The sequence below is a fragment of the Crinia signifera genome, chromosome 2, assembly GCF_055691185.1.
Source record: "Crinia signifera chromosome 2, ASM5569118v1, whole genome shotgun sequence".
NCBI classification, from domain to species: domain Eukaryota; kingdom Metazoa; phylum Chordata; class Amphibia; order Anura; family Myobatrachidae; genus Crinia; species Crinia signifera.
The window spans coordinates 190,859,023-190,874,048 of NC_139218.1; the positions used below are offsets into that span (position 1 = coordinate 190,859,023).

General features: G+C 45.6%; 1 pseudogene; it reads right to left on the reverse strand.

Moving 5' to 3' along the window:
• Positions 1-13,199: 13,199 nt before the first annotated feature.
• LOC146058937 (glutamine synthetase pseudogene) lies at positions 13,200-14,311 on the reverse strand (annotated as a pseudogene).
• Positions 14,312-15,026: the final 715 nt, after the last annotated feature.

Here is a 15,026-nt window from a genome sequence, read left to right on the forward strand (position 1 = left end):
TTTAAGTAAATGAGGTTAAATGGGTGTTAATTAGTTTCAAATGGAATGCACTATATGTGTGATACTTCCTCTTTGACATGCAGTCATGTGGATATAATATGTTATTGTATATGATTCTTGATTGTGATTCATACAATAATGACCCTTAATTGACACTCATCCATTTTGTTCTTTTTTTCCACAGCACGGGAACGAGCAAGAGAGGCCCGTGAGGAGGCGGCCCACTCCCCTACCCCAAGCCACTCCGCTCCCCCTACCCATGACCCTACCCCAAACCACTCCCCTCCCCCTAACCACTCCCCAACCTCCTCATTCTCCCTCCCTTCTCCACCCAGCTACACTGGGTCCAATGAGGACAACGTACCCTCACCTGACCATACACCACCAACCAACCTGGAGGGAGAAATGGGAGTCGAGGTGGCTGAAAGTGGTACGTATACATAATGCATCATTATTTACTTAATTAGGTACAGTTTGTTATGTAGCTGATTCAATTGTGGTTTACAATAGTAAACAGTAAGAAAACAAAGTGGGTAACAACAGACAGACTTGGGGGTTAGATAGGGTGACCAACTCATCCCTTTAATCCGGGACACATATTAATTACACAGGTTCTGTGGCTGGCTTTCACCTGGTTTTAAACTGCCACAGAACCTGTGTAATTAATCTGTTTTCCGGATTAAAGGGATGACTTGGTCACCCTAGGGTTACAGGGCCCTGCTGCAAGCGTACAATCTGTAGCCTCATGTAGGTGATTAGAGTTTATTGTTGATTTTTATTTCTAAACAAGAATAACTATGGCATAAATGGAGTATGGACAGGGCTGGATTATAATGGAGTCACAAGTGGTCAGTGCCCCTGGGCCCCCCTCTAGCTAGGGGCCCCCTGTGGTTGGCATGTATTTTTATTGACCTAAAAAATGTTGGTTGTTTTTTAATTGATAATGGTTTTGTGCATGGGAGTGGGTTAGTGCTGCAGCTTCACCTATCTGGCAATGTGACAATGATTAATGGAGCATAACATCGCCGGCCAAGCCACCGTGATTGCACAAGTGTACTGTGCATTACTTGGAATTTACTAAGTCCCATGACACGTTGCAGCAGAGGACAGAGACTGAGAGGTTTTTGCTGAGCTGTGATTGGTGGAGATCATTACATGCTTCTCAGCTCAATGGACAACAGCAGCAGCAGCTTAGTCATGGGTGGGTTTGGATTCAGAGGGAGCACTATGAATGTGAGGTCGGTACTCTTTACCTAGAACGGCGCCCGCGATTAGAATCGCGGGCGTCGGGGGTAAAAAATCGCGGGCATCGCGGGTAAATCGCGGGTACATAAAAATCGTGTACCCGCGATCACCGCGATTTTCCCATAGGGAACAATGTTAAAAAGCCTGATTGACCGCGATTTTACTTTAAAATGCCTCAATGCCCGCGATTTTCACATAGGAATCAATGTTAAATGGGCTACAGAGCCCAAATAGTCACAATTAACCCTTAAATGTCACCCCAATTTTTGTACGCCACCCCACGATCCACGCCAACCCGAAGCGTGGCGAGCCCGCGAGGGGCGGCGGTACGCGTCCTCCGACCTTTTCATGCCCTACTATCCACGTCGGCGTGGAGTTGAGAATAGAATAGTGTGGCGAGCGTAGCGAGCCACCGAGCCCGAAGCGTGGCGAGCGCAGCGGATACCTTCACAGTTATACGCGTCCCCTCGCGGGCTTCACAGGTATCCGTGGCGAAAAGCGGACACCTGTGAAGCCCGCGAGGGGACGCGTTTACCTGTGAAGGTATCCGCGTCCCCTCGCGGGGCTCGCTGCGCTCGCCACGCTTCGGGCTCGGTGGCTCGCTACGCTCGCCACACTATTCTATTCTCAACTCCACGCCGACGTGGATAGTAGGGCATGAAAAGGTCGGAGGACGCGTACCGCCGCCCCTCGCGGGCTCGCTGCGCTCGCCACGCTTCGGGTTGGCGTGGATCGTGGGGTGGCGTACAAAAATTGGGGGGACATTTAAGGGTTAATTCTGCCTATTTGGGCTCTGTAGCCCATTTAACATTGATTCCTATGTGAAAATCGCGGGCATTGAGGCATTGAATGCAAAATCGCGGTCAATCAAGCTTTTTAACATTGTTCCCTATGGGAAAATCGCGGTGATCGCGGGCATCGCGTCGCGGCCGTTTATGTACTGCCCGCGATGTCGCGATCACCGCGATGGGCGCCGTTCTAGGTAAAGAGTACCGTGAGGTCTCCTACAGAGTAAGGGGTAGAGGGACAAACCCAGGCTTTTCATGTGGTATGTATGTGTGTGTGTGTGTGTGTGATATATATATATATATATATATATATATATATATATATATATATATATATATAGAGAGATATATCTATATATATATATATATATATATATAACCGGCAGTTAACCATTGAGCAGCGACATGATGGATTATATGTATCCAAAAATTTGAAAAGTTATAGTGGATGTAGCTTTCTAGTACATTGGTGAGTGGAAAGCCATGACAAGTCTGAGTGAGGCTCAAGTGTTGGTGTGCTTTTGAAACATACATTGACAATGTTATAAGAAACATATTGTATAGTGTAAACCACTGTATGTATGTCACCATCATAGTATTTATTTTCATTTGGGAAACTGAAGCATATGTAATTTTGTGTATGTATGATTTATCATGCTGTAGGTACTTTGGATTGAATTTATGTATCACAATGTAAAATGTCAACCTGATTATTATTAATGTTTACCCCCCTTTAACATGCCCACAGATGACCAGAGGGAAGTGAACGAGGGCGTCCGCGGGGCCCTCCGCCAGATGAGGGAGCACCTGCTACTTGTGGCTGCTGATCTCCAGGACCTGACCGACCTTCTCCTTTCATTTTTTTAATTTTTGTTTACAAATAAATTGTTCATACCAGTTAGATGTTGTCTGTGGGTTTTTGTGTAATTGTACAGTATATGTGTAAATAGTGTAATATATTTATCACTTGCAAAAGGTAGATACTGTATATAGATGTGTGTTATTGTAGTGTGCACATCCTTGCAAGACACAAATGTAATATAATTGTAGTTCAAATAACATTAGGCATAATACACACACACTGTGATTATAACTGTAGGTAAGTGAGCTTTAGTATGTGTTACTAATAATTAGCACATTGTAGAATATTGCATTTGACGTGCAAGTATTATATAATATGCATACATAAAACATAGGTAATGGGGCAACAATGAAGTAATACCACTTCACATGATGTAAGGGTTAATCTAAAGTGGTAGTAATGTGTTTAAGTATCAATTAGGAAATAATTGATTACAATTAAAAACAATCCATTTTTTATGAGGTTGCCTAATTGCAAGTGTGTCATGTGGCAGATGTATGAGTTCCGATTAGATAAGTGAGGTTTGCGTAAATACACCGCATCGGTGCGTACGGGCAGCTTCCCGTCCGTACGGGCAGCTTCCCGTCCGTTCGGACACTGTAAGACCATGCAGAATCTTTGTGTTTCCACCGCACACGCACGGTTTGGATGTAGTCCGAAAACACACCCTCTTCGTAGAGAGTCAGTCCGACCGAATGCGGACGACCTGTGGGCGTTTGTTCTTACAATGTCCGCACAGCGTGACGTTCGGTCAGCTCCGAAAGAATTCGGAACGGACCACACCAACCAGGCCCAATGTGTGGTACAGATTTTCAACAACAGGAAATCACTTCAAAGTGGGTCGACAAATGGCGTACCCCACTCACTCAAAAGGATGTTAATACAGGTGTATCAAGGTGTCTTTAAGATGGGTGGCATACCGTACTAACGATATGGTGTGCTGTACAACATATATCAAGGTATCTTTAAGATGGGTGGCATACCGTACTAACGATATAGTGTGCTATACAACATATATCAAGGTTTCTTTCTAATCTTCAATCCTTTTATTCAATATAAGTAACATGTATAAAATAAAATCATAAAACAAATAAAAACAATTGAATTGAATAAAAGTTGCTTGAGACTGAAGATAGGGACAGTGATAGTATGGAGGCAACACTCCTAGCTGAGGATCCAGATCCAAGCAGGTGTGGACAACCAACCATTACACTTATGCAGCTGTCTCTAGTGGCAATCCTGATTAAAAATTGATTGGGATCGCTAAATCATATTTTAAAATAAAGTTTGAAAATCTGATATACAGATGAAGCTGCTCTCGTCTAGCCTGCATATGGTGTTTGTCCCACCAACCCACCATTGTGCGCCTAGTTGCAAGGCAGCGCAATAAGTGTCACAGTTTGACGAATGGCGTTACCGTATTAGTGCAATACCAGCAATCATCCACCAGATGTCACTTTTTAAAATCTCCACTGCGCATTTGTGAGATGTGTATTGCAAAGCTATGGCGAAAGAATCCGGATTGTGTGAAGTGAAGTGACTAGTGGGGATTAGTCTTGAAGGTGTATGATAGGAATCGGCCGATAGGCCGACCACTCCGGCAATACACTCGCTGGGGTGGAGGAGAGCGGCTGCAGTGGTCTGGAATCCCCTGGTTGCAGGACCCCATCCTGTGTGACCCCATCTGTGGCGGCGATCCCAGTTGCGCATGCAGGGGGGGTTTCTGAGTACCCAGACCCCCCCCCCCCCCCCAGGAGTATAAGGACCCTAGCCAGAAAGCAGAGGGTCCCCTCTTTCCATGTGTTAAAGAATTTTAAAAATCGGCCCTTGGGAACCGGAGATATCTGACTTCAAAGCAGTGGTCCCCATCCAAGCCTGTTAATTGCTCTTCCCAGTCAGATATTTCAAGTTCTTTCTGATTTAGAGTTTTTCTGGGGGTATATTCCAAAAGCCTTCCAGCAGCTGGCTACTGCTCCAGCTCCACACACCTGGTATGTAGTTTTATATTCTCATTGGCGGATTGCTCTGCCTCCTGAACTCTAATCCCCTAGTCCATAATACCGTTTAGTAGGTGGGATTAACTAGTTGTTAATTCCAATTCAAATCTAAGAAATCTTTTTCCGGGAACTGGAGATATCTGCAGCCAAGCAAGCTGTCCTCCCACCAGTAAATTATGAATAATAAGCCCACTCCACTATACACCACTCTGCATATTAAACATCCTCTACCACCCTGGAAGTTATGTAGCAGGGCCCCTTCATTCAGTCCAATGCCCCCTTCTCCCACCATCTCTGCAGTAAAGGGGTAATTAGTGGAAATTACTGATCCAGGCCCTACATGCTGAGCGATTTAAATAATACCCCCTACCACCCGTGGGACATCAAAGCTTCCCCCACCCCTACCGCTGGAGGATCGGTAGGGGCCCCAATACATTGCTATGCCCAGGGGTCTACACTGCTGTTGCTGCCCCTGTATGTGTATAAATATATATATTATTATTATTTATATACATTTGGTCTATCTATAATACTTTAACTGATCCGGCATATACTGGGTCACCTAAGTGTCCATCTCCGGAAACCCCCTTCTGAAAATCCTGCGTTTGCCCCTGGATCCAGGGTTCCTTGTGTACGGGACCAATTGCCAATTTTCACACCTATTTAGACAAATGCTCTTGGCATTCAAAGGGTTAATGCCAGCTGTAGACATCAGGGTAAACGGGTCAGAGAAACTCTATTTCATATAAAGCAGCCTTCTCGGATTTCATAATAAAACATAGAAATAAATGAAGACTGGAAGTCCAATAAATTCCACTCTTCCTTTGACTAAATCTGGCACACACAGGGTAAACGTGGCTTTGTTAGTTCATGGGATTGTGTCATCTGCTTCCAATTGCTCTATTTTAGTTTGCTTCCAGAAAATTCTTGTGAAGGAGGAATGGGAGGGGAAGCAACACAGGAATGTTACTACGCATCATTTGAACAAGGTGCTGCTTACCCATTCTGGTCATTAGATACAAACGTGTTACCTCAGGATGGTGGCCCATTCATCTTCAGTGTTGTTATAAATTGGATTTAGTTTATCCCTGGGTTTTTTTCTAACACTATAAATATGAATACTCTATAAACCGTATTTTCTTTTTTTCAGTATAAGTTCAGCTTTCTGTTCATACTGTTACCTTTGCAAAATGGGTAACGTAAGGAGATACCTGAAGTTGTTATATCCCTTTGCATAGGACAAAAGCTGCCATTTAATAGAGACTGACAAAAATATTTTGGGGGGTGGGATTAGGGTATTAGAGATATTATATTAGGGCTGGTTTATCAGTTTGATTTGAGGCATGCTTGCCTACCTGACCTTCTCCATGCAGGAGAAAATGCTCTGTTTCTGGACTTCCCTGGTAATGTATGATTGCCATCACCTGTGGGGAGCTAGGTAAAGGTGTTTCACCACAGGTGCTGGCAATCATACATTACCAGGAATGTTCCAGGAACAGAGCATTTTCTCCCACATGTAGAGGGTCAGGTAGGCAAGTATGGTTTGAGGTTAGGTTAGTGTTTAGGGTATTTGGGTGTGGGATAGGCTATTAGGGTTAATGTTAGGATGAGTAGGCTGCTATAGTTACATACACAGTAATAACTCCTAACTGTCCAGATTACAGTGGGACAGTCCAGGTAATTGGACACTGTCCTGCTATACCACCGTGGGTCACAGTGTAATGTGGGTGAGTTGGCAGATGTGCATCACCGCTGTGATGCTCACTTTATTGACGAATTTTTAAAAACATAAATAGTACATCCCAGAACATGTATGACAATAACTAAAAACATAGTATACAATCCACGATAGGTTATCTCTTACATATTTGTTGACTGTTATTTGTCTGTATGTCCGGTATCCATTCGGACACTGTTGGACTAATTTGGACAAAATGATTGCGAGTTGGCTAGATTGGGTCCAGATTAGGTTCACGGCCACTAACACCCGCAATCCCAACCCCATGGGAGTCCATGAGGCCCAATAAGGAGTCTGGCCACTACACAAAGTGGGTCAGGGAAGCAAGATATGGCAAAGTTGCATAACATAGAAGGGGTAGAGGGAATGAGGTTTAAGAAATAAAATGTTCTCGGATTTTGGAGCTGACCACAGAGCAGTGTAAGCGGGGCACACCATGGGCATGGGTTCGGTATGCACTCTGGCACTGTTGGATCGATTTGGATGCGAGGTGGCTTAACTGGACCCAGATTAGATTCATGGCAACTAATACCCCAAATCCCAACTCCGTGGGGATACCTCCGCTACACAAAGTGGGTCAGAGAAGCAAGATATTGCAAAGTTGCATTAAATAGGGGGGAATTGGGTCTATTGGAAGAGCTGCCAAGCTTAAAACAAGAGAAGGATAACATTCAACTAATGCTAATTGCACAACCACTGCTAGTACAATAATAAAAGAACGTTAGTGGATTTACAGAACAAGTAAAAAAAAAAAAAAAAGGGAAAATGGGTAAGAAAAAGCAAAACATTATTATGAACTATACACACTGCAGAAAACATACAGACAAAAAAAACAGTGTGATTTGGGCTTATTCCCATGCTTAATGCCCCCCCAGACCCGATTTTTTATTGTATACCCACCCTGATGGGTAATGACTATGTTAAATGCCCCCCCCCCCCCCCCCCCCCCATTGTTAACGCCACCCCACTATCAACGCCAACCCGAAGCGTGGCGAGCGCAGCGACCCCGCGAGGGGCGGCGGTACGCGTCCTCCAACCTTATCATACCCCCACTATCCACGTCGGCGTGGAGTTGATTGTATATAGTGTGGCGAGCGCAGCGAGCCTCTGAGCCCGAAGCGTGGCGAGCAGACGCGGAATATATGTGAAGTCATCCGCGTCCCCTCGCACGCTTCGGGCTCGGTGGCTCGCTGCGCTCGCCACACTATATAAAATCAACTCCACGCCGACGTGGATAGTGGGGGTATGAAAAGGTCGGAGGATGCGTACCGCCACCCCTCGCGGGCTCTCTGCACTCGCCACACTTCAGGTTGGCGTTGATTTAACATAGTCATTACCCATCAGGGTGGGTGTACAATCAAAAATAGGGTCTGGGGGGGCATTTAACATAGGAATCAGGCATCTGGGTGCCTATACAATTAAAAATCGGGTCCAATCGCATTGCGTCGCATCGCATGTGATGCGACGCGATTTTTTGGTTGTACAATGCCCTACGATGGAAAATGTGGGCGCCGTGATAATACACAAGTACCCAAGTTTTTAAATAACAAGGGTACGATATACTAAGGTAAACAAATATGACCATAGCAGGAACTCTCCCGGGTAGTGATTGACAGCGGGGAATGGAAGGGCTGGCAGCAGCCCCGGGAGTGGTGATGACGTGTTCCCTTCATGTTACATGGCTCCAGGGGCCTTCTGAAATCACTTTCTGGGGTAATTATTTTTATTGTCTAATGGGCTCCCAGAGCAAAATAGTTTGAGGACCCCTGAACTAGATCAATGGTGACACTACACACTGAACAAAATCAGTTTGTAGGGCAAGGCTGCTTAATAGAATATTCTGTGAGAGGTTTTTGTAGCAGATAGTTTATTGTGGAGAGAAAGCCAGTTTGCACTGCTCAGTCCAGCCACTCAGAATGCAGCCATACAGCATAGGAGGTGAGAGGAAACCAGTGCTGGATAAGAGGGGACAGCAAACCATAAACACCTACCGAAGACCAGGGTCGGCAACAGAAATCTTGGGGCCCCCTAACAATGCCCCCCTTGAGCAGAACAATTTTAGTATACCGCTTATTGAATGTGTTTTTTTATTATTACAAAAGACACAATTAATATTCACTAATACTGGAGGGGTGTCTGGGTAAGTACCCTTACAGGAATCCAGGTCAGGGGCAAACGCTGAATTTTCAGAAGGGGGTTTCCAGAGGGGCGGAGCAAAGCACGGAGATGGACACTTAGGTGACCCAGTATATGCAGAGTCAGTTAAAGTATTATAGATCGACCAAATGTATAGAAATAATAATATATATATATATATATAACAGTGTAGACCCCTGGGCATAGCACTGTATTGGGGCCCCTACCGATCCTCCAGCGGTAGGGGGTGCTATGAGCGTAAGCTTTGATGTCCCGCGGGTGGTAGGGGGTATTATATCAACCGCTCAGCATGTAGGGCCTGGATCAGTAATTTCCACTAATTACCCCTTTACTGCACAGATGGTGGGAGATGGGGTGGGAGAAGGGGGCATTGGGCTGAATGAAGGGGTCCTGATGCATAACTTCGGGTGGTAGAGGATGTTTAATACGCAGAGGAGGGGTGTATAGTGGAGTGAGCTTATTATTCAGAATTTTCTGGTGGGAGGACAGCTTGCTTGACTGCAGATATCTCCAGTTCCCAGAAATAGAATAATGGAAATAAAAACTAGAGAATCCCACCTACCAAATGGTACTGAAAGACTAGGGGATCAGAGTTCAGGAGGCAGAGCAATCCGCCAACGAGAATATAAAACTTTATACCAGGTGTGTGGAGCTGGAGCAGTAACCAGCTGCTGGAAGGCTGATATCTCCGGTTTTTGGGAACCGTAGAGACAAGTCACTAGTGTCCATCAAAGTGGGAGAATTCCAGCTTTTGGAATATACCCTCAGAAAAACTCTAAAACAGACAGAACCTGAAATATCTGACTGGGAAGAGCAATTAACAGGCTTGGATGGGGACCACTCTTTTGAAGTCAGATATCTCTGGTTCCCCAGGGACGATTTTTAAAATTCTTGTACCCATAGAAAGAGGGGACCCTCAGCTTTCAGACTAGTGCCCTTAGATTCATGGAAGAGTTTCTGGGTACTCAGAAACCCCCCCTGCATGCGCTACTGCAGGTGGGTGCCTTTATAAACCATTTCTAGGCACTGCACTGTCGCAGCTATGCTTACAGCCCATCAGAACTTTGGGGCACCTCACAAGCTTGGGGCCCGGTACAGGTGTCCCCCTTGACCCCCCCCTGTTGCCTGCCCTGCCGAAGACTCAAGAAAGGTCTTCAAGTAGAAGGTATTTTAACCTGAAATGTAGGGAAAACGACATATGTGGAATAGAAATTTGATCAGGGACTCCACTTAATTAAATGAGGATGTGAAATATTCAAGCCCTGGCCACCACTAGGCAGCTCTAGCCATTTGCCTAGGGTGCCTGCCACTGGAGGGCGGCACTTGGGACGGAGCAGGTGTACCCCACCCTGGAGCCAGGTGAGGTGAGCTGCAGCAGCAACCGCACCCCTACCCCACCGTAGAGCGGGTGAGCGGTGGCGCTGATCAGAAATCCCCTGCAGCGCTATGCAGGAACTCTCCCAGGCAGTGATTGACAGCGGGGGATGGAAGGGCTGGCAGCAGCCCTGGGAGTGGTGAGGAGGTGTTCCCTTCATGTGACATGGCTCCAGGGAGCAGATGAGGACCAGGCCGGCCGGAGGCGGTGAGTGAGATGTCCGGGAGCCGGGCCTAGCTCACAGGGAGGGAAGGAGTCTGAACAATCTGTTGAATTGTCTGTTATTTTAGACTCCTCACATAATTGTGTGTCTCTACAATGCTGCCATGTATGTGATGTCTGCTGACTGTCTATGACAGGGCTGGGCACTACCGGCCCTCCAGATGTTGATGAACTACACATCCCAGCATGCCTTGCATCAGTTTCAGCATGGCCACATAGCAAAACTAATGCAAAGCATCCTGGGATGTGTAGTTCATTAACATCTGGAGGGCCGGTGTTGCCCAACCCTGGTCTATGATGTGATGGCCTTCTGAAATCACTTGCTGGGGTAATTATTTTTATTGTCTAATGGGGTCCCAGAGCAAAATAGTATGAGGACCCCTGATCAATCAATGGTGACGCTACACACTGAACAAAATCGGTTTCCGATATCATTCAGTGACATTACCGGGTCCATGGCTGTGCATGCAGTCGCCGACGATAGTCAGATTGAGGGTGGTGGTGGGGTGGCAATAACAATACTAAGCGCACACACTATACAATTTTTTAAACAATATTGCTCAGAAGGGCTCTTCTGAGCGATATCTTTAAAAACATCATGTGTTGTGTATGGGGCTTAAAGCTAGCAATAGTGGTAGAACACGAAGTGAACCCATGAGTAAATAAGGTGAGAAGATAAGAGGTTAATGAGATATAATATTTTACTCGACTTCTATGTAGGGCAAGTCTGCAAAATGGGGTAGAATATTCTGTGAGAGGTGTTTGTAGCAGATAGTTTATTGTGGAGAGAAAGCCAGTTTGCACTGCTCAGTCCAGCCACTCAGAATGCAGCCATACAGCATAGGAGGTGAGAGGAGACCAGTGCTGGATAAGAGGGGACAGCAAACCGTAAACACCTACCAAAGAACCTGGAGGCATGAAGCAGGGTATTCAAATTTCACTTGTAGCAGACACAGCTTTAATAGTGCATTCTGGTGGCTGCAGGACCTCCAAACAGTACATACTGTATGATAGGCTGAGACTATGAACTTGCCAGGAAACAGTTGGAGGCAGGATACAGACAAATAGCATCCACATTAGCAGTGCACCTTCCCACATCAGACAGGTACAATGGGCGCCACCAGGCAGAATGCAGGATGGCACAGGCTGCGACCACACCCTGATTTCTCAGTCCAGAAGCCACAGCACCTTTATCCTGGAAATTCTGAGTTTGGAGGCACAAATCCCAGGATCCACATCCTGATGTTTTTAGCCTCCAATCCTGGGATCAGGGCTCTACACAGTCTGATTGACAAGCAGCAACCACTGGAGCATCTAAAACAGGCATCGCTAACATTTTAGGGGTATGCTGAAGCCAGTGGCTGCATTTTCCTATACAAATTAACTGGCTTTGGCAGCTTTCTTGTGGACATTTTTGGCACCTATTGGTTGCTCAGTACTTGCGGAGATATTGCCAATGGTTATAGAATGCTGTGTATTCAGACTCAGGGCGAGATGTACTAAGCCATGAAAAGTGATAAAATGGAGAGTGATAAACCATCAACCAATCAGCTCTTACCTGTCATTTTTCAAACATAGCCTGTGTTATGGCAGTTAGGAGGTGATTGGCTGGTGGCTGATCACTCTCAATTTTATCACTTTTCAAGCTTACTACATCTGGCGAACAGGCAACAGAGCAGAGAACACAAAGTTAAGAGTTTCATTACACAAGATGGCCCTGAATACATGAATTCGCTGCACCACTAGGGCTGAAAGTGCAGCACCAACATCACTTGTGCCCACCTCTGAATGCCATATGATGTTAAGGTGTAAGTTTGGCAGGGTTAATCGAAGGAGGACACCCCCAGCATACCAGTATCCAAAACCTTATATGATGATCCAGAACTGATATAGTTAACCAATATACATGTGTAGAATTATGATCTCCAGGGGTGGGCCTGTGTGTGCGGAAAGCATGCTTTCCACATCTGGATCCAATCACTCCCTCTCCAGATGGGGCGCCCATGAAATGCACTTACAATGGCTTTGTCATTTATCCACTGCTATCTAATATGTATGCTGAGCTACAATGCATGTTAGCAATGCAAGTTTGCACAAAAAGCTATTTAACTTTTCTTGTATAACATTAAAATACAACATAAAAATACAAAGTGTACACTGTATCTATTTGGTGAAAAACACAGTTGCTACCAATTGTACATATCACTTTAAAAATAGAATTTGTTTTGTTTTCTTTTAGCTGTAGTAGAAAGTCATAGAAATATATATGATACTGTATAATGAAATAACAGTCGCTGGTGCCTTCACAGCTGTAAAGCAGAACGTAGAAGGAGATTTGGTGCGGCACTCAGCTATAATAAAGAAATAGACGACAGGAACTGTGTGGATTTTCGTGTCAACGTTTCAGTGCTCTTTTATTATGGCACTATCGTCAGGATACATATTTGATTTCTGTCTAGGCATATTTGTACAATACAATATTTACATTTTATTTTTTAAGTATAAAAGTTCTTTATTTCAATAAAAATCAGGTACATTGTTTTAGTTTGCATGTTTTACTACAAAACCCTCAGAGGATTCCCGGTTAAACCCCATTGGGGCACAGTTACAAAATAACCCCCCCCCCCCAACTCCAGCCGAGTTGGCACATCATACCCCTAACCCCCTTTATCCAACCCACACTGCCCTGCAGTTAAACACTCAATGAAGTTAAAAAAACAATGAAGTCTCCAGCTTCTTACGGCTTTACTGCTGATATGTTAACAGTTCCTAAGCTGGCAGCAGACATAATGCCCATTGACCTTCCAAACCAGAAGGCAGTCCAGATAAAATGGGAGATTGTTAGAGACATAACAGAACAAGGTCGTGGCCACAGACTAGATTATAGTAAATGGAAATAGCTTGGTGGATCCTGCCCCCAGTTTAATTTTTCCAGTAGTCTTTAGTGTCACCGTCGGTCTCATTCAGCAGAGTCGTCCTGACAAGGGCTTCTGTAACGGTGTAAGGGTCGCAGTTGGCTGCCGGACGGTGATCTTTAAAATATCCAAAGCCTTCCTGTCCAACCTGGTGCGGAATGCGGATGCTGGCACCTCGGTTGGCAACTCCGGCTGAGAACTCATGGATGCTGGAGGTTTCGTGCTGGCCGGTCAGGCGGCGAGAGTTGTCTTTACAGGGTCGTAGACGCAGATGTGATAATCTTGACGTTTGCCCAATTTCTCTATGGCCTCCTCGATGTGTTTCAAGCCGCCTTCCTGCCGCATGTCTGTAGTGCTGTAGTTAGTGTGACAGCCAGCACCGTTCTAGTTCCCGGTCATGGGTTTAGGGTCAAGAGTTGCCACAACGCCAAAGTCTTCGCACACCCTATGGAGGATGAAGTGTGCCATCCAGAGATGATCACCCATATCGATTCCTTCAGATGGACCAACCTGGAACTCCCACTGTGATGGCATAACTTCTGCGTTTGTGCCACAGATGTTGATCCCAGCATATAGACAGGCCTTGTAGTGACTCTCCACAATGTCCCGACCATACACCTTGTCTGCACCAACGCCACAATAATAGGGACCTTGTGGCCCTGGGAAGCCATATGGGTGCTCATTGATACCAAGTAGCGTGTATTCTTGCTCCATGTCGAACCAAGGGCGCTGGTCTGCCACCATGTCCACCTCTGAACATGCTGACTGGGATCAGGTACATATTGCTGTTTGAGCCTTCCGCCTGATAGGTGCTGGACCCATCAAAGTTCCATTCTGGGACCTCTTCAATAGTTTTCGGTTCAAAGTCCAGGGTCTTTGTTTTGCAGCGGACCCCTTCCCCTGTCCCATCAATCCAGACATAAGTGACTTGGACTTTCCCCCCCTGAGGCAGGTTCATATACTGCTCCCTCACCCCCTTGTTGAGTCTGGAACTGTGCGACATGGACATGGCGGCTGATCTTATTAGCAGCAGGGATGAGGCTCAGGCCTGGGGATCCTCAGCGAGCAGCAGGCGGAATCAACACACCAATATTTACATTTTAATTTGAACAGCTCCTCAACAATGTGAGGCATTGACACCACAACTAACACAATGACTATGGGCAAGCCCCTCTCACACTAGCCAGCCAGGCATGTGACTTCGATCATCCCTGAGCATGGATGACCATTTTTTTTGTAATGGAATCAGAGGCACTCTAGTGGTGTTGGGTCAGAGGTATGCTTGGTGAGGAAAGGGGCAGAGGTACATATGAGGGAAGATGAAAGCTGAACATAAACTTATGGGGAGCGAGGGTCAGAAGCACTCATGGGAAAGGTTTTTCTATATTACAGATGACTCATTAAAGCAGGTGAAGGAGGAGCATTAATGAGATATGGGAGCAGGGAAATATGTGAAGGAATATCTGTGTTGATTTCCTGAAGTCTGAAACCTTCTGTGAGAGCACAGGTACCGCAGTACCACTCTCGGCCATTATGTGCAGTGTTGATCACTACCTTTCTTTTACTGAAATTGTCACTCTTACTAAAATCTTCACTGTGCAGCTCCCTTTCGTCAGAGATTACTGTTTCATACGTTCATTCGTTGTCAATTACTCTATAAAATAGGGAAACCTCCATCAAAATCCAGAAGCTTATCAGGGACCTAGAAAGAGGGAACTAGTATAACC